A 20110-nucleotide genomic window follows, 5' to 3' on the forward strand; every position below is an offset into this window, starting at 1 on the left:
TTTTAATAGAGCATATAATGGAATCCTAAATGTTTCGCTTATTGAGGCCAGTGTGAAGGTAATGATGCAATGGTACTATGTCCCCGCTAGATTAGCAATTATCTTCCCAGGGGCTTCCCCCCTATATTACAGGGGTTGCGAGTTGGAAGGCACAATGTTGCACACTTGGTGGTCCTGTCCACGCATTCGATCATTCTGGCAGAAAGTTTTTAGAACTGTCAGCAAAATCACAAAAGTCTCGATAGCTCCTGACCCACAAGTAGCTCTTCTAAACAGTAATATCGTAGCTCTTCCTAGACTTTCTCAGGCACTAGTCTACTTCATCCTTTTAGGAGCCAAAGTAACAGTAGCCAAAGCCTGGAAAAAACCTGGTGTATCCTATCTAGGGTTCAAGAGAAAAGTCTCTTGGATCATGGCCCAAGAACAAATTGTGGCAAAACTCAATGATAAAGTGGATAAATGTTACAGTATTTGGGAACCTTGGGCCATCTACTGCAACATTCCCCTAATTCCGGGAGTAGTGCAGTATACTGAGGGATCTGGTCCCCCCCCCTTTTCTTTCATGGGGCACTCTAGCCCCCCTCCTCACCTCCTCATTGTTGTGTGCCGGTAACTCAGGTAATGTGTCAGAAGCTTTGAGAACAATTCCCATTTGATCTGTGGGGTGGGAGATGCCTTGACCTCACTATGGGCAAGATCTTCACACACATCTTGTCGTGTGGGGGGCTGAAGGCTCTCCTCAGCCCCACCGGTTGGTGGGTCCAGGCTCCAATGGAGTGGCGGGTCGGGTGATCTCTTGTGAGCGCCACACACTTCCACAGTAAGCACCCAAAGGGGTGGGGTGCGTGGGGTCCTGAGGGGTGCTCGATCGAACCCGGCCTTGACATTATATTTTTTAAACAAGTTTTGTTGTTTCTTGGACTCTTATCTCTACCCTACTCTACTCTACTGGTACTCAGATATCATTTCAAAAAAGCTTATAACATAAGTTAAACCATTATATAATCTTCTTATTGTGCTCATGTGACTTGTTTTTTATTTTTCTAAGGATGTAGCTTCGATGTGCCATCCTGTCATTGTCTTTTGATACTATGTATTAATGTCAAAAAGTTCAATAAAACTTTTTGAAATCGGAAAAAAAAAAAAAAATTTACAAAAAGTTGTCACTAAATGATATATTGCTCACACAGGCCATGGGCATATGTGGAATTGCACCCCAAAATACATTCAGCTGCTTTTCCTGAGTATGTGGATACCACATGTGTGGGACTTTTTGGGAGCCTAGCCACGTAGGGGGCCCGAAAACCAATCACTGCCTTCAGGATTTCTAAGGGCGTAAATTTTTGATTTCACTCCTCACTACCTATCACAGTTTTGAAGGCCATAAAATGCCCAGATGGCACAAAACCCCCCCAAATGACCCCATTTTGGAAAGTAGACACCCCAAGCTATTTGCTGAGAGGCATGTTGAGTCCATGGAATATTTTATATTTTGACACAAGTTGCGGGAAAGTAACAATTTTTTTTTTTTGCACAAAGTTATCACTAAATGATATATTGCTCAAACTGGCCGTGGGCATATTTGGAATTGCACCCCAAAATACATTTAGCTGCTTCTCCTGAGTATGGGGATACCACATGTGTGGGACTTTTTGGGAGCCTAGCCGCGTACGGGGCCCTGAAAACCAATCACCGCCTTCAGGATTTCTAAGGGCGTATATTTTTGATTTCACTCTTCACTGCCTATCACAGTTTCTGGGGCCATGGAATGCCCAGATGGCACACACCCCCCCAAATGACCCCATTTTGGAAAGTAGACACCCCAAGCTATTTGCTGACAGGCATGGTGAGTATTTTGCAGCTCTCATTTGTTTTTGAAAATGAAGAAAGACAAGAAAAATATTTTTTTTTCTTTTTTCAATTTTCAAAACTTTGTGACAAAAAGTGAGGTCTGCAAAATACTCACTATACCTCTCAGCAAATAGCTTGGGGTGTCTACTTTCCAAAATAGGGTCATTTGGGGGGGGTTTTGTGCCACCTGGGCATTCCATGGCCTCCAAAACTGTGATAGGCAGTGAAGAGTGAAATCAAAAATTTACGCCCTTAGAAAGCCCGAAGGTGGTGCTTGGATTTTGGGGTACCGTACGCGGCTAGGCTCCCAAAAAGTCTCACACATGTGGTATCCCCATACTCAGGAGAAGCAACAGAATGTATTTTGGGGTGTAATGTCACATATTCCCATGGCATGTTTGAGCAATATATCATTTAGTGACAACTTTGTGCAAAAAAAAAAAAAAGAAAAAAAATGTGTCTTTTTCCCGCAACTTGTGTCACAATATAAAATATTATATGGACTCGACATGCCTCTCAGCAAATAGCTTGGGGTGTCTACTTTCCAAAATGGGGTCATTTGGGGGGGTTTCAATTGTCCTGGCATTTTATGCACAACATTTAGAAGCTTATGTCACACATCACCCACTCTTCTAACCACTTGAAGACAAAGCCCTTTCTGACACTTTTTGTTTACATGAAAAAATTATTTTTTTTTGCAAGAAAATTACTTTGAACCCCCAAACATTATATATTTTTTTAAAGCAAATGCCCTACAGATTAAAATGGTGGGTGTTTCATTTTTTTTTTCACACAGTATTTGCGCAGCGATTTTTCAAACGCATTTTTTTGGGAAAAAACACACTTTTTTCAATTTTAATGCACTAAAACACACTATATTGCCCAAATGTTTGGTGAAATAAAAAAGATGATCTTAGGCCGAGTACATGGATACCAAACATGACATGCTTTAAAATTGCGCACAAACGTGCAGTGGTGACAAACTAAATACAGTTTTAAAAGCCTTTAAAAGCCTTTACAGGTTACCACTTTAGATTTACAGAGGAGGTCTACAGCTAAAATTACTGCCCTCGATCTGACCCTCACGGTGATACCTCACATGCATGGTGCAATTGTTGTTTACATTTGACGCCAGACCGACGCTTGCGCTCGACTTTGCGCGAGAGCAGGGGGGGGACAAGGGTGCTTTTTTTTTTTTTTTTTTTAATCATTTTTATTGTTATCTCAGGGAATGTAAATATCCCCTATGATAGCAATAGGTAGTGACAGGTACTCTTTTTTGAAAAAATTGGGGTCTATTAGACCCTAGATCTCTCCTCTGCCCTCAAAGCATCTGACCACACTAAGATCGGTCTGATAAAATGCTTTCCCAATTTCCCAATGGTGCTGTTTACATCCGGCGAAATCTAAGTCAAAAAAAGCTCATAGCTTCCGGTTTCTTAGGCCATAGAGATGTTTGGAGCCACTCTGGTCTCTGATCAGCTCTATGGTCAGCTGGCTGAATCACCAGCTGCATTCTCAGGTTCCCTGTTGGGACAGGAGAGCCAGAGAAAAACATGGAAGATGGTGGGGGGGCATTCCCTCCCACTGCTTGTAAAAGCAGTCTAGAGGCTAATTAGCCATTAGGATTGCTTTTACATGAAAGCCGACCGCTGGCTGAAAAGAATGATACCAAGATGATACCTAAACCTGCAGGCATCATTCTGGTATAACCACTTAAAGTCCAGCAACATACCAGTACGTTGCTGGTCCTTCTTGGGCATATATTGTAATCTTTTTTTTTTTTTCATGCAGCCTGTGGGCTGAACGAAAAAAAGAGATCGGTGGGGATGCCCACCATTAGAATACCTTCCTTCATCCACCCACTTCTAATGATGGGCATACAGGCACTGTTTATATATGCCGAAGCATGGGGGCATCCTCCTGCAAAAGGTAGGAGCAAATCGCTCCTCCGCCCCTGCTGCCCCCATGCTTCGGCATATATCACCTCCGCTGGAGTCACAGCTTTATATATCGTGGGAGCAAACGCTGTTGCTGTCAAGATAAATAAATCCGCGCTGCAGCTGAATGGCGTACCTGAAGACAAAAAAAAATGGTTAACAGTAAAACACAGTAAACGGTAAAGTATAAAAAATTGCATACCTGAAAAGCAAACATGATAAAACATAATAACAATAAAACATTGCAGAATAGAATACAGTAAAAAAGAGCAGAACAATAGAGAGAGAATAGAGAGAACAATAAAACGACAATGATTTTTTTTTATTTTATATATATATATATATATATATATATATATTTTTAGACTTCTTTTTGTAACTGTAACTCTTGTAACTGTAACCGGTTCAAGATTCGGGTCTCTCAAAATGCGATGGCATCTTGGGAGACCCTGTGAAAGTGCGCCTAGTCTGTGCAATGCTGTACACTAATACTCAACTAGTGTATGGTAGCGTTCAAAACATTCACCAATGCAGGAGGGAAAATAATAGCGGGTGTCACGCCTATATCCGCGCTTGCTGCAGACACGACATCTTTTTTGGGGGTGTTCGTATGGTAGGGGTACTCAGGAGGACATAAAGAAAATGCCTCTCATGCAGCCGACTGCATTTGGTTGGGGATGTGAATGGGGGAAGTACGGATGCTGCAGAAGTGGTGGGTTCCCAATTAGGATTGGCGAATGCAGCAGGAAGGGCATTATGGGCATGACGGGCCTGTGTTTGCCTTTTCTTGGTGGCAGCGGGACACTACTTGTGCTTGCCACCTCACCAGCTTGAACTGCACTTATGGGACTCGCCACGTCACCAAGTGTTACTGCAGTGCTGGTTTGACTACGACCGGGGTGTACTAGGCCGCTGGTGCTTGCCAGTTCACCAAAACGCTACCAAAAAAACTGTTAGCGATCGCAGGGATCAGGCCTGACTCTGCGAACGCTGCAGTTATGCGTTTTAGTGTTTTGTAATTGATAGTGATCGATCGATACTGCACTTGGGTGGGCTGGGCTGGGCCGGGCGGAGGGGCAAAACGCAGGTGCTAGCAGGTATCTGGGCTGATCCCGCTAACACTGCATTTTTGGGAACCCTAAACTGCTGGGGACACTAAGATAAAGTAAACTCCGCGCCAATAGTGTCAATAGTGTATAGATAGAAAAATTGATGAGAATAAATGTGCTCCGTGCAATAATCACACCAGAAAATACGCCCGTGAGTGATTAATTACTAAAAAATCATATATACCAAGCTGCTCCCCTGATTTGAACAAAAAGGTCAAATAAGGATAATAATATAAACTAGGGGGCGCTATATCCTAAAACACTTTGTGATTGATTGAATTACTAGACATTCGAAAGGCTAAACAAAAACCACAAACTCAAACACCAAAAACCTAAAATGCAATATGATTGCTGTGCAATTGCAAAAAAATATAATATTGTGTAGGATTAACATTCACAATAGAAAGTGAAAACCTTATTGCAAAGGTAATGTTGACTATGGTGATAATTAATTAACCCAAACCAGTGACATATTAATGAAAAAAACACAAATACGAATGCAAAAATATAAATGATAATAAGTCTCTTCATAGACGTAATCAATTCTTGCTGTTAATGGAAAGATTCCGCCACCAAAGAGGAAGAAATACCCCTTGAAGTAATAGATATGCTGGGGACACTAGTATAGATCTGATCGGATCAGATATTGATCCATTCAGATACTATACCACTAAGAGAGGTGTATGGTGCGTGCGTGGGTGTTAGCGCTACTGGCGCTAACCTGACGCTGCCTGGGGCGACGCAGACCTTATCTGACCCTAAAACCTAAGTCTCCCTAAATTCCATACCAGGCCCTTCAGGTCTGGTATGGGTTTTAAGGGGAACCCTGCCCCAAAATTGAAAAAAAAATGGCGTGGGGTCCCCCCAAAAATCCATACCAGACCCTTATCTGGGCACGCAACCTGGCAGACCGCAGGAAAAGAGGGGGGGACGAGAGAACCCCCCCCCTCCTGAACTGTACCAGGCCACATGCCCTCAACATTGGGAGGGTGCTTTGGGGTAGCAAAAAAAAACTGTCAAAAATGTTAAATATGACAAGAGACAATTCCTTTATTTAAATGCTTCTTCTTTCTTCTATCTTCTATCTTCCGTCGGTTTCTTCCTCCATCTTCTTCTGGTTCTTCTGGTTCTTCCTCCGGTGTTCTCGTCCATCATTCTTCCCTTCTTCTCCTCGGGCCGCTCCGCATACATGATGGAATGATGGGAGGCTCCCGCTGTGTAATGCTTCTCCTCTTCTGATGGTTCTTAAACAACGGGGCGGGGCCACCCAGTGACCCCGCCCCCCTCTGACACACGGGGACTTGACGGGGACTTCCCTGTGGCATTCCCTGTGACGTCAGAAGGGGCGGGGATACATAACAGGTGACCCCGCCCCCTCTGACATTAAGGGGAATGCCACAGGGAAATCCCCGTCAAGACCCTCCCCCCCGTTATTTAAGAACCGTTAGAAGAGGAGAAGTGTCACACAGTGGGAGCCTCCCATCATGCAATCATGTATGCAGAGCGGCCCGAAGAGAAGAAAGGAAGAAGACGCCGCGGAGGAAGATTCTGGACGAGAACACTGGAGAAAGAACCAGAAGAACCAGAAGAAGAAGATGGAGGAAGAAACCGAAGGAAGATAGAAGAAAGAAGAAGCATTTAAATAAAGGAATTGTCAAAAACTGTCTCTTGTCATTTTTAACATTTTTGACAGTTTTTTTTGTGAAATGGTAGGGGTACTTTTGTACCCCCTTACCATTTCACACAGGGGGGAGGGCCGAGATCTGGGGTCCCCTTGATAAAGGGGGCTTCCAGATTCTGATAATCCCCCCGCCCGCAGACCCCCACAACCACCGGGCAAGGGTTGTGGGGATGAGGCCCTTGTCCCCATCAACATGGGGACAAGGTGTTTTGGGGGGCTACCCCAAAGCACCCTCCCAATGTTGAGGGCATGTGGCCTGGTATGGTTCAGGAGGGGGGGCTCTCTCGTCCCCCCTCTTTTCCTGCGGCCTGCCAGGTTGCGTGCTCGATAAGGGTCTGGTATGGATTTTTGGGGGGACCCCACGTCATTTTTTTTAAAAATTTGGCGCGGGGTTCCCCTTAAAATCCATACCAGACTTGAAGGGTCTGGTATAGATTTTGAGGGGGACCCCACGCCATTTTTTAAAAAAAATTTGGCCGGGGTTCCCCTTAATACCAGACCTGAAGGGTCTGGTATGGAATTTAGGGGGACCCCCCAACGTCATTTTTTTTTTTTAATTTTGGTTCGGGGTTTCCCTGTGGGGAATTCCCATGCCATTTTTATCAATGAACTTTTATGTGTATTGTCGGACCGGCAATTCATTAATAGTAGTTTTAAATGACTTTTTTCCTTTGAAATGTCATTTTGCTGTCAGACTGTTCTAAACACGGGAAACATGCGCCCCTTTATAGGCATACTATAGACAACCCCCAGGTACGAAATTTAAAGGAATATTACACTTTTATTGTTTCACTTTAAGCATTATTAAAATCACTGCTCCCAAAAAAAAGGCCGTTTTTAAAACTTTTTTTTGCATTGAACCATGTCCCCTGGGGCAGGACCCAGGTCCCCAAACACTTTTTAAGGACAATAACTTGCATATAAGCCTTTAAAATTAGCATTTTTGATTATTCATGTTCGTGTCCCATAGACTTTAACGGTGTTTGCATGTTCAAACACATTTTTTGCCTGTTCGCAAGTTCTGGTGGGAACCGAACAGGGGGTTGTTCGGCTCATCCCTACTAGCTACTGTGTGCTTAACCTATAGAAGCCCACTTTCCCTTAAGACAAGCAGGCCTACCGGTACTCGGTTGCCCCCATGACTTATACACAATGCTATAGTGCCTGGCCACCATGCCAAGGCAGATGCGAACTGAGCAAAGCAAACAGATACTTGCAGTTTAGCAGACAGATAGCGTGGAACTATAACAGTCCAGGTAAAAAGCAGGCTGAGTTCAGGGAATAGTCCAATATCTGATCCAATAACAGTCCAGGTAAAAGGCAGGTAGAGTTCAGGAAAAAGTCCAATATCCGATCAGGGTCATACACAAGGAAATCCAGACTAGCAAAGCAGGGCAGACAAATGGGAGGCTTGAACAGGAACAATGCAGGTATACTGTCTCTGTCACAAGCAAGGGATAGAGTGTTCTGTTTGCTTATAACAGGTGACTGACCATATCAATCAACTTGCAGGTGGACACAAACAGGGAGAATGCAACAGAGAACACTCGGATGCTGGAATGGGGGAGAAGCAGCACAAAAAGGATCCTGACACAGAATTTATCCAAAAAATCTCAAATTTTGCTCCCAGTGCACTACATTGTGGCCTCATCATACAGACTGGCTCCCCAAGCCGTTGCTTACAAAATAAAGAAAGCTTGCAGGGAAAAATTTTTTTGGGGCTTTATAAATGCAATTAATGCTGCAGCAGATTCTATACACTGTACAGATGTGCCACTTTACAGGTAGACTAAGGGGGGCCCCAGGCATTACATTGAAATTCATTTTTTTCATTTTTATGCTTTTACTGCAAGCATCAATAAATCACTGCTCATTTAAAAATGATGTCTTTTACAAACTTTTTTTCTTTGATACAGTGCCTTGAAAAAGTATTCACACCCCTTGAAATTTTCCACATTTTGTTATGTTACAATCAAAAACGTAAATGTATTTTATTGGGATTGTGTGTGATAGATCAACACAAAGTGGCACACATGTGTGAAGTGGAAGGAAAATGATAAATGGTTTTCAATTTTTTTTTTACAAATAAATATGCTAAAAGTGTGGTGTGCATTTATATTTAGCCTCCCTGAGACAATACTTTGTAGAACCATCTTTCGCTACAATTACAGCTGCAAGTCTTTTTGGGGATGTCTCTACCAGCTTTGCACATCTAGAGAGAGACATTTTTGCCCATTCTTCTTTGCAAATTAGCTCAAGCTCTGTCAGATTTGGAGAACGTCTGTGAACAGCAATTTTCAAGTCTTGCCACAGATTCTCAATTGGATTTAGGTCTGGACTTTGACTGGGCCATTCTAACACATGAATATGCTTTGATCGAAACCATTCCATTGTAGCTCTGGTTGTATGTTTAGGGTCCTTGTCCTGCTGGAAGGTGAACCTCCGACCCAGTCTCAAGTCTTTTGCAGACTCTAACAAGTTTTCTTCTAAGATTGCCCTGTGCTTGGTTCCATACATCTTCCCATCAACTCTGACCAGCTTTCCTGTCCCTGCTAAAGAAAAGCATCCCCACAACATGATGCTGCCACCACCATGTTTCACGGTGGGGAAGGTGTGTTCAGGGTGATGTGCAGTGTTAGTTTTCTGCCACACATAGTGTTTTGCTTTTAGGCCAAATAGTTAACTTTTGGTCTCATCTGACCAGAGCACCTTCTTCCACATGTTCTCTGTGTCCCCCACATGGCTTCTCGCTAACTGCAAACGGGACTTCTTATGACTTTCTTTCCATAAAGGTCAGATTTGTGGAGTGCACGACTAATAGTTGTCCTGTGGACAGATTCTCCCACCTGAGCTCCAGAGTTGCCATGGGCCTCTTGGCTGCTTCTCTGATTAATGCTCTCCCTGCACAGGCTGTCAGTTTAGGTGGATGGCCATGTCTTGGTAGGTTTGCAGTTGTGTCAAACTCTTTCCATTTTTGAATGATGGATTGAACATTGCTCCGTGAGATGTTCAAAGCTTGGGATATTTTTTTATAACCTAACCCTGCTTTAAACTTCCCTGACCTGTCTGGTGTGTTCCTTGGTCTTCATCATGCTGTTTGTTCACTAAGGTTCTCTAACACACCTCTGAGGGCTTCACAGAATAGCTGTATTTATACTTAGATTAAAATACACACAGGTGGACTCTATTTACATATTAGGTGACTTCTAAAGGCAATTGGTTCCACTACATTTTAGTTAGGGGTATCAGAGTAAAGGGGGCTGAATACAAATGCACGCCACATTTTTCACATTTATTTGTAAAACATTTTGAAAACTATTAATCATTTTCCTTCCACTTCACAGTTATATGCCACTTTGAGTTGGACTGTCACATAAAATCCCAATAAAATACATTTACGTTTTTGGTTGTAACATGAAAAAATTTGGAAAATTTCAAGAGGTATGAATACTTTTTCAAGGCACTGTACATGTCCCCCAGGGCACTACCCAGACCCCCATAACCATTGTATACCAAATTACTTGCATGTAAGCCTTCAAAATGGTCACTTTTGATTTTTCACTTTCAGGTCCCATAGACTTCAATGGGGTTCACAATGTTGGAAAGCTCTGGTGCAAACCAAACAGGGGGTCGTTCAGCTAATCCCTACTTTTTACTACAACTGGTGCATCTCTGCAAAGAAACCAATCAGCTTCCAGGTTTTATTGAAAAAACTTTTATTGAACAAGCTGAAGTTAGACGCTGATTGGCTACCAGATTCTGAGTGTACCCCTTTTTTGTAAATCTATCCCTATGGCTTCTCTCAGTCCACCCTTTTAGAGTAAAGGGCTATCCAGTCCCTCCATCCCATTAGGCTGGGTTCACACTGGTCCGACAAACGCTCCGACATTGGGAGCTCATGTCGCATGACGTGTGAAATTTAATGTTTCCCTATGGGAGCCGTCCTAACTGGTCCGACACAAGTCGTTCCGACTTTAGAAATGCTCCCTGTACTACTTTGGTCCGACTTTGATCCTACTTCAGCCTATTGACTATCATTGAAGTCGGATCAAAGTCGGATTGCCGTCTTGCATGATCCGACTTCGGCACGCGACTTGTGCTCAGATGTTCTTGAGGGGGAACTCCGCGCCAAATTTTAAATAAAAAACCGGCATGGGTTCCCCCTCCAAGAGCATACCAGGCCCTTGGGTCTGGTATGGACCTTGAGGGGAACCCCCTACGCCGATAAAAACGGCGTGGGGGTCCCCCCCAATCCATACCAGACCCTTATCCGAGCACGCAGCCCGGCCGGACAGGAATGGGGGTGGGGACGAGCGAGCGCCCCCCCCCTCCTGAACCGTACCAGGCCGCATGCCCTCAACATGGGGGGTTGGTGCTTTGGGGGAGGGGGCGCGCTGCGGCCCCCCACCCCAAAGCACCTTGTCCCCATGTTGATGAGGACAAGGGCCTCTTCCCGACAACCCTGGCCGGGTGATGACCACCCCCCCTAAAACGTCACAGTCCCAGCATGCCCAGGTACTGTGACGGCATAAGGGGGCGGGGTCACCGCCTATATAAGTCAGAGCAGAGCGCACAGAGAGCATTCCAGCCGGGGAGAGCGTCGTGTCAACATCGGAAGAAGAGATGAAGAGAAGAAGAGGCGAGACAGCGGCGACAAGACAGCGGCAGCAGACCGGGCCCCTCGCTGGCAATAGAGCTGGAAGAAGATAGCGGCGGGGCCCGGGAGAAGAGGCGGAACACCGGGAGAAGTCGGAAGAAGATACCGGAGCTGCCCAATAAATTAATTTTGAAACCTGTGTACTGTGGTTTTTTTTTATTGACACTTCCCTAGGTGAATGGGTAGGGGTACCATGTACCCCATACTCATTCACATAGGGTGGGGGGCCGGGATCTGGGGGCCCCCTTATTAAAGGGGGCTCCTGGATTCCGATAAGCCCTCCGCCCGCAGACCCCGACAACCAACGGCCAGGGTTGTCGGGAAGAGGCCCTTGTCCTCATCAACATGGGGACAAGGTGCTTTGGGGGGGGGGCCGCAGCGCGCCCCCTCCCCCAAAGCACCAACCCCCCATGTTGAGGGCATGCGGCCTGGTACGGTTCAGGAGGGGGGGGGGCGCTCGCTCGTCCCCACCCCCATTCCTGTCCGGCCGGGCTGCGTGCTCGGATAAGGGTCTGGTATGGATTGGGGGGGACCCCCACGCCGTTTTTATCGGCGTAGGGGGTTCCCCTCAAGGTCCATACCAGACCCAAGGGCCTGGTATGCTCTTGGAGGGGGAACCCATGCCGGTTTTTTATTTAAAATTTGGCGCGGAGTTCCCCCTAAAGATTCATACCAAACACAGTGCCGGGCATTGGCGGGGATCCAAGTCGGATCCCCGTTCATTGAAAGTCGGACACATGCCGGCTTCATGTCGCAGGGCAAAGTCGGATCCAAAGTAGGACGGCTGTCGTGTCGCACCAGTGTAAACCCAGCCTTATTGGCTCATGTGAGCCTGCTGGCCAAGGTTAAAGAGCGCACGGGGCTTTATGAGTGGGAGCCAAAATTCACTTATTGTGAATTTGACCAAAATGCACATGACTGTGTGGAATTTGCTGAAAAGTCATAGAAAATTCATCATCAGGCAAATTCTAATTCCATGTCTACCATGGGGTTTTTAAATCCAATATATGTAAATGATAGAAATAAATAAAGTTTTTAACCAGTTCACTACCACCCTATAGCAGATGTTCTGCTACAGGGAGGCTGTTATGTTCAGAAACACATACAGTATCTCAAAAAGTGAGTAGACCCCTCACATTTTGTAAATATTTTATTCTATGTTTTCTATGTTTTCATGTGACAACACTGAAGAAATGACACTTTGCTACAATTTCGGACACTTTGCTACAATTTCGGACACTTTGCTACAATTTGCTACACATTCGGAAATCAATCCATCAGAAAATAACAACCAACCTCACTCAACCAAACCAAAAAGAGGATATCGACACGAACATCACTCAACCACCGAATTTCTTTTTGTCCCCAATCACCACAGACACGACTAAAAACATCATCAGGAGCCTTCGAGACAGCACATCACCGAACGACATCATCCCCACTAAACTGTTTAAAGAATGTTCCGACATCTTGGCCCCTACCCTAACACATCTCATAAATCAATCATTCAAAGAAGGGACTGTGCCAACCTCCCTCAAGCAAGGCATCGTCAAACCCCTGCTAAAGAAACCCAATCTCGACCCTAAGGACCCTAACTGCCGCAGACCAATAACTAGCCTCAACGCCATCTCCAAGATTATAGAGAAAGCAGTAGTACAGCAGCTACAACACCACCTGGACACACACCAACTCCTGGACCCTCTGCAATTGGGCTTCCGCCCAGGCCATGGCACAGAAACAGCACTTCTCAAAATATGGGACGACGCCCTTGAAGCAGCAGACGATGGAGAACAGAGTCTCCTGGTACTGTTAGACCTGAGCGCAGCATTCCATACAGTGGACCACAATACTTTACTTGTCCGCCTCGCTGAAGTTGCAGGAGCTACAGATTCTGCTCTAAAATGGTTTACATCCTTCTTAGAGAATCGCTCCCAGACAGTGAAACTAGGAACATTCACCTCGGAAACCCGGGCAGTCTCCTGTGGAGTCTCTCAAGGCTCACCCTTGTCACCAGTACTATTCAACATATACATCCGCCCACTTCTCAATATCATCAGGAAAACTGATCTCTGCTTCCACTCATACGCTGACGACACCCAACTCTACCTTCGCATCAACGGACAAAAAGACCTTCATCAGCAATTACAGAAATGCCTACTTTAATAGATGACTGGATGACCACTAGCTCCCTCAAACTCAACGGATCAAAAACAGAACTTCTTCTCCTACAAGCTAACAAAAATTCCAAAATAAAGACTCCGTGGAAACCTCCCACCATCCTCGGACAGACCATCTCTCCAAGCACCAAAGCCAAGAGTCTCGGAGTCATTTTTGACTCAGGAATGACAATGGATGCACAAATAGGATCAGGGGTGAGGGGATCCCACCATCTCCGCCGCCAGCTACGTAGATTTATCCCCTTCATCCCAGAAGAGGACAAAGCGGCAGTTGTGGGAACAATCATCAATTCCCGACTCGACTACGCAAATTCGCTCTACATAGGACTACCCCAATATCAGCTTGCGCGCTTACAACTCATCCAAAACACGACGGCAAGACTGTTAACAGGAAAAAAACCCTGGGAATCCATCTCCCCATCCCTAAGGAGCCTACACAGGCTAACCGTGAAGAATCGGATCCCTCTGCCTCACCCACAAATGCATACAAGGAAACGTTCCACCATATCTCTGTGAGAAAATAAAACACTACACACCGAATTGCAGTCTTTGATCAGCTAACCAAAACCTCCTTATCATTCCCAAATACCGCTACAAAGCAAAGGGAGAACGAAGATTCGCAGTCTAAGGACCTCGACTATGGAATGCTCTTCCAACCAACATCTGCATGGAAGAAAACCACCAGGCCTTCAGGAAAAAACTAAAGGCCTTCCTTTTCTAAGAAGCTGACAACAGGGCCTTGAGGCGATTCAGTTCGCATTTGCAGCGCTTTACAAATCATTCATTCATTCACTCATTCATTCACAATGTAAAGTAGTGATTGTACAGCTTTTATAACAGTTATCACAGTGTAAATTTGCTGTACCCTCAAAATAACTCAACAGGCAGCCATTAATGTCTAAGACGCTGGCAACGAAAGTGAATACACCCATAAGTTAAAATGTCCAAATTGGGCCCATTTAGCCATTTTCCCTCCCCGGAGCCATGTGACTCATTATTGTTACAAGGTCTCAGGTGTGAATGGGGAGCAGGCGTGTTAAATTTGTTGTTATCGTTCTTAGTCTCCCATACTGGTCACTGGAAGTTCAACATGGCACCTCATGGCAAAAATTTTTTGCTCTACATAAAGATGGCCTAGGCTATAAGAAGATTGCCAAGACCCTGAAACTGAGCTTCAGCACAGTGGCCAAGACCATACAGCGGTTTAACAGGACAGGTTCCATTCAGAACAGGCCTCACCATAGTCAACCAAAGAAGTTGAGTGCACATGCTCAGCGTCATATCCAGAGGTTGTCTTTGGGAAATAGAGTATGAGTGTTTCCAGCATTGCTGCAGAGGTTGAAGGGGTGGGGGGTCAGCCTGTCAGTGCTCAGACCATTCCCCGCACACTGCATCAAATTGGTCTGCATGGCTGTCATCCCAGAAGGAAGCCTCTTGTAAAGATGATGCACAAGAAAGCCCACAAACAGTTTGCTGAAGACAAGCAGACAAAGGACGTGGATTACTGGAACCATGTCCTGTGTTCTGATGAGACCAAGATAAACGTATTTGATTCAGATGAGTCAAGCGTGTGTGGCGGCAACCAGGCGAGGAGTACAAAGACAAGTGTGTCTTGCCTACAGTCAAGCATGGCGGTGGGAGTGTCATTATCTGGGGCTGCATGAGTGTTGCCGGCACTGGGGAGCTACAGTTCATTGAGGGAACCATGAATGCCAACATGCACTGTGTTATACTGAAGAAGAGCATGATCCTCTCCATTCGTAGACTGGACCGCAGGGCAGTAATCCATGATACATGATAACAACCCCAAACACTCCTCCAAGACGACCACTGCCTTGCTAAAGAAGCTGAGGGTAATCTGTGGGGCATCCTCAAATGGAAGGTGGAGGAGTGCAAGGTCTCTAACATCTACCAGCTCCGTGGTGTCACCATGGAGGAGTGGAAGAGGATTCCAGTTGCAACCTGTGAAGCTCTGGTGAACTCCATGCCCAAGAGGGTTAAGGCAGTGCTGGAAAACCACCCAAAATATTGACACTTTGGGCCCAATTTGGACATTTTCACTTAGGGGTGTACTCACTTTTGTTGCCAGTGGTTTAGACATTAATGGCTGTGTGTTGAGTTATTTTGAGGAGGCAACAAATTGACACTGTTATACAAGCTGTACACTCACTACTTTACATTGTAGCAAAGTGTAATTTCTTCATTGTTGTCACATGAAAAGATATAATAAAATATTTACAAAAATGTGACAGGTGTACTCACTGTATTTATGTGATCTGCACTTCCACATAGGGAACACTTGCACATGCTGCTGGCGCACTGATTCTGCTGTGATTAGTCACAGCAGATCCCAATCAGCGGGTGCCAGCCAATGGATGTCCGCCGACATCCTTTGATCAGTGAGGAGAGACACAGGACGGAGCTCTATATATGTAAACAATGCAGAGCTCTGTTATGTCTGCAGGGAAGTGGTGGATTTTGTTTCCCTGCAAAGCAGAGAAAAAAATCCAGCACATCCCTTAATAAAAACACCACACTGTGTACACATACACGCTGGCTAGATACACATTTAACCCTTTAATCGCCCTAGATATTTAACCCCTTTCCAGCCATTGTCGTTAGTACAGTGACAGTGTATATTTTTATCACTGCATTAGTGTCACTGGTTCCCAAAAAGTGTCAAATATGTCATATTGTCCATCACAATATTTCAGTCCTGCTATAAGTCACTGATCACCACCATTACAAGTATAAAAAAAAGTATTAATTATACAACAGTTTGTAGAAGCTATAACTTTTGCCCAAACCAATCAATATACGCTTATTGGGATTTATTTTTACCAAAAATATGTTGCAGAAAACATATTGGCCTAAATTCATGAAGAAAATTTATTTTTTTTTAATTGGATATGTTTTAGAGGAGAAAGTAAAAAATATTGGCGTTTTTTTTTTTTTTTGCAAAAATTTTGGCCTTTTTTGTTTATAGTGCAAAAAATAAAAAAACTAGTGGTGATCAAATATCACCAAAAAAAAACTCTATTTGTGGGGAAAAAATGACAAATTTCATTTATGGATAGCATTGTATGACCACGCAATTAAAGTAACACAGTGCTGTATAGCAAAAAATGGTCTGGTCATGAAGAGTGGTAAATCTTCCGGAGGTCAAATGGTTAATATAACTAATAAATATTAAATAAGTATAAACAATTATATGTCTAGACTTTAGTCAGATTTGTCAATTCATTTTACCTTTTAGAAATATTTCCGAATATTGTCCACAAACATTGAAAATAATGACTGTTTTTCTGTTTTGAAGATCAGTTATGGAGCTACGGACTATTCTCTAACAAATAGGCTTCTCTATCCTCATGTATTCCGGACAGTTCAGAATGACCATGTTCATTATATGGCTGTTATTAAGTTGTTGAAACATTTTAGCTGGACGTGGGTTGCAATATTTGCATCACAAGATGATGCTGGAGACAAAGATAAGGAGATATTAATAAAGTACATGAAAAGTAATGGTATTTGTGTTGAATATTCAGTTTCATTTTGGTCTACTTTGAATGATAACATTAATGTAGAACAAATTATAGATAATGTACATGTTGTTATTAAAAACTCCAGTGCTAAAGTAATTGTATTATGTGGATCTTTTATCAGTAACCTTTTATTTCTTCATTTTTTCATTGATAATAATGCCATTGATGATAAAACATTTATTGTTCCTCCTCTGAGATCTCTCAGCTCTACAAGATATAATCCACACGAATTATTTAATGGTAGCTTGGTTCTGGATTTATACCCTTTATTCATTCCAAATAAAGAACATTTTTTTGATAGAATTGACAAGACTTATACCTTATATAATTCATCAGATTCCATCTATTTTTTATCAATTGCAAAGTGTATGTCTGAAAACAAAGAAAATAGAAACAATACCATATTATGTCTTCTTACCTATTATGGGTCTCTGGAAGAAGAAATGTATCCAAATTTATTTAATATTCTGGATCAAGGACTCTCTCCACGAATTTATTATGCGGTAGAAGCTATGGCCAAAGCACTGCATGATATCAATCTGTTCTATAAAGAAAAATTGTATAATAAGCATCCTCATTATTACAGACATAAGGTACAGTATACAGCCTTTTCAAGAACTTTCAGTAAATTAAAAATATATACTTTTCTGGTATTGGTGATCATTTGACATGTAGCCTAAAAATTGATACAATAAAATACTAAATATCCAAATCCCCGCCCTTCTCTAAAAAAATATAGTTTGGCCTGATGGACAAACACAACCAATTGACCCTTTAATCAGGGGTGGTGTCAGGTTGGTGCATCCCCAAAATTTCCCCTATCACCCCCATAGCACCCCAATAGCAGCCATCTTGGGTGCCTTGGGAAGAGATTCACAGTTTAGAGTCCGGGTCTCCTTCTTGTCATGATGACTGCAGGGAGACCCGGCTGCTGATACTATCAGCACTGTCAGCCCCCCTATGTACACACAGCAGGGTTTCTCCTATCTTTCAGAACATTAGTCAGATACAAGACGATGTAATTCTAGTGCCTCGGCCAGCATAGGGAGGAATCTATGGAGTCATTTACTAAGTCATAACCAATCATCATCCGTCCATGCTGCAACCTCTCCCTCTTCCCTGCCACCAGATTTTGACTTCAGGCAGTTCCAGAGCGAGAGGAAGAAGCTACAGAGCAGCTACAGAGCCGCACCCATTTACTTGACTGGGTTGTGTTTGGTGGGCGCTAGCACCTGACAAAAGCAACAGGATGTATAATTCCTGCTGTGAAGCAAAGCATCATGACTGCAGCCACCCACCCCCAGCCACTGCCTATACAAAGGGGTAGCAGGTGGGGTGGTAAAAACCCTGCTTAACTGCATGGTTTTACCACCCTCTAACCAGTAGTTTGAATGAGCCCTAACATTGTGGCGTTTCACTATAAATCTCACTAAAGCAAAAAATGAGCTTTCCTTCTAACCATGCCCTCCCTCCTGTTACTGTGAAGTTTAATTTTCTAACCTGATAAAAATATACACCACCAATCAATGTAAGGGCTCATTTACATTTGCAATAAGAGAGCTACACAAACAGGGATTTTACTGCCACCCTCCGACCAACACCACCCTGCAACCATGTGTAATGCATACAGTGCAGTACTGAAGGCTTTTAAGGGTTAAAAGAGAATTGTGGTTTAAAAAAAAAAACATTTATACTTACCTATGTGGTGATGTGGTGGTCATATCCTGCAGCTGTCCTCCACCACCTCTCACATGACTGCTGATCGCTCAGTTCTTGGTCTTCAGTGAGCAGAGTGATGACTGTCAGTCACCGACTCTCTGCTATTCCCTCCAGTGCTCACTGGAGTGTTGGGCTGTGGAGGGGGTGGAAGCGGCTGGCTCAGTCTGTTAGTGGCACGATGAAAGTCTGAACCAGCTGCTGATTAGGCATCTAGGCAGATCCTAACCATATTGTTGGGATCTGTCCAGAGCATGGACGGGCTCTTTGGTGTCAGCTGACATCAGCATTTAGCACGCTGTCTGCTGAATCTGAGTCACAGGAGTGCAGAACAAAGTGCAGTCCTCTGACCCACGTGAGAAATATGGCCGAAATAACTTTGGCCATACTTCTTCTTTAACCTCCCTAGCAGTAATCCCGAGTGTGGCTCGGGGTGAATTTTCATTACCAAAAGCGGTAAACCCGAGCCACACTCAGGATTGCATCGCAGGATCCAGACAAGTTACTTACCTTGTCCCCAGGATCCTGCAATGTCCCCCCCCCGCTGTGTGTGCGGGCTGTGCCCTCCGCTCAATCTATCACTGTGCCGGTCTCTGTTCCCTGTGAGTGTCGCAACGCATGGGGTGGAGCCCGGCGCCATATTCAGAAAGTGAAAAAAGCATAATACATACACTACACTGTAATCTTACAGGTTACATTACTGTATCAAATCATTTCACATCCCTTTTGTCCATAATGCTTTGTCCAGTGTCCTGCATTCAGTTTTATAATATTAATATATATATATATATATATATATATATATATATATATATATATATATACTATATACTCCATGGCATCCAAAAAGTGTCCCTCTACATCACAAGCGGTTTTAGACCAGCTAGAAAACAGCGATAGTAAATAGAATCACTTGCAGAATTGAGCTATAGTAATTTGTGGGGAAATTCGTCATCAGACACTGAAAATAACAACAGCGACAATTCTGCAACTGAGCAAATTTGTGTGTTTTTGATTTGATTACATTATTGAATACATTGTATTATTATTATATTATTATTTGTTATAATTATTTATAGTTATTTATTATATTATAATTTATGTTTCAAATGTTATCATACCCGGGATGTCTACTAGACTCTTGTTTGGACAGATTTAAGTGAGTTATTCCTTTGAATTACAGGCCTACAATATAAAACGCCAAATTTCCATGCAAAACAATGTACCGCTTTGAGACACAAAAATCTGACATAATTATACCACCAGGGAGGTTAAAACAGGCAGTGAGGAGGCAGCATATCACCTCTCAGTCACCTGTCAAGTGTCTATGAAAAGCAATCCTCCAAGAATAGCTTTTCCCAGGAATGACATTGGCAGCTAAAAATGTAAACAAGTCCCAACAGAGCAATTTTCACTCACCGCCAATATAACTGGGCA

Source organism: Aquarana catesbeiana, linkage group LG01 (assembly GCF_042186555.1).
Source record: "Aquarana catesbeiana isolate 2022-GZ linkage group LG01, ASM4218655v1, whole genome shotgun sequence".
In the NCBI taxonomy this organism is placed as follows: domain Eukaryota; kingdom Metazoa; phylum Chordata; class Amphibia; order Anura; family Ranidae; genus Aquarana; species Aquarana catesbeiana.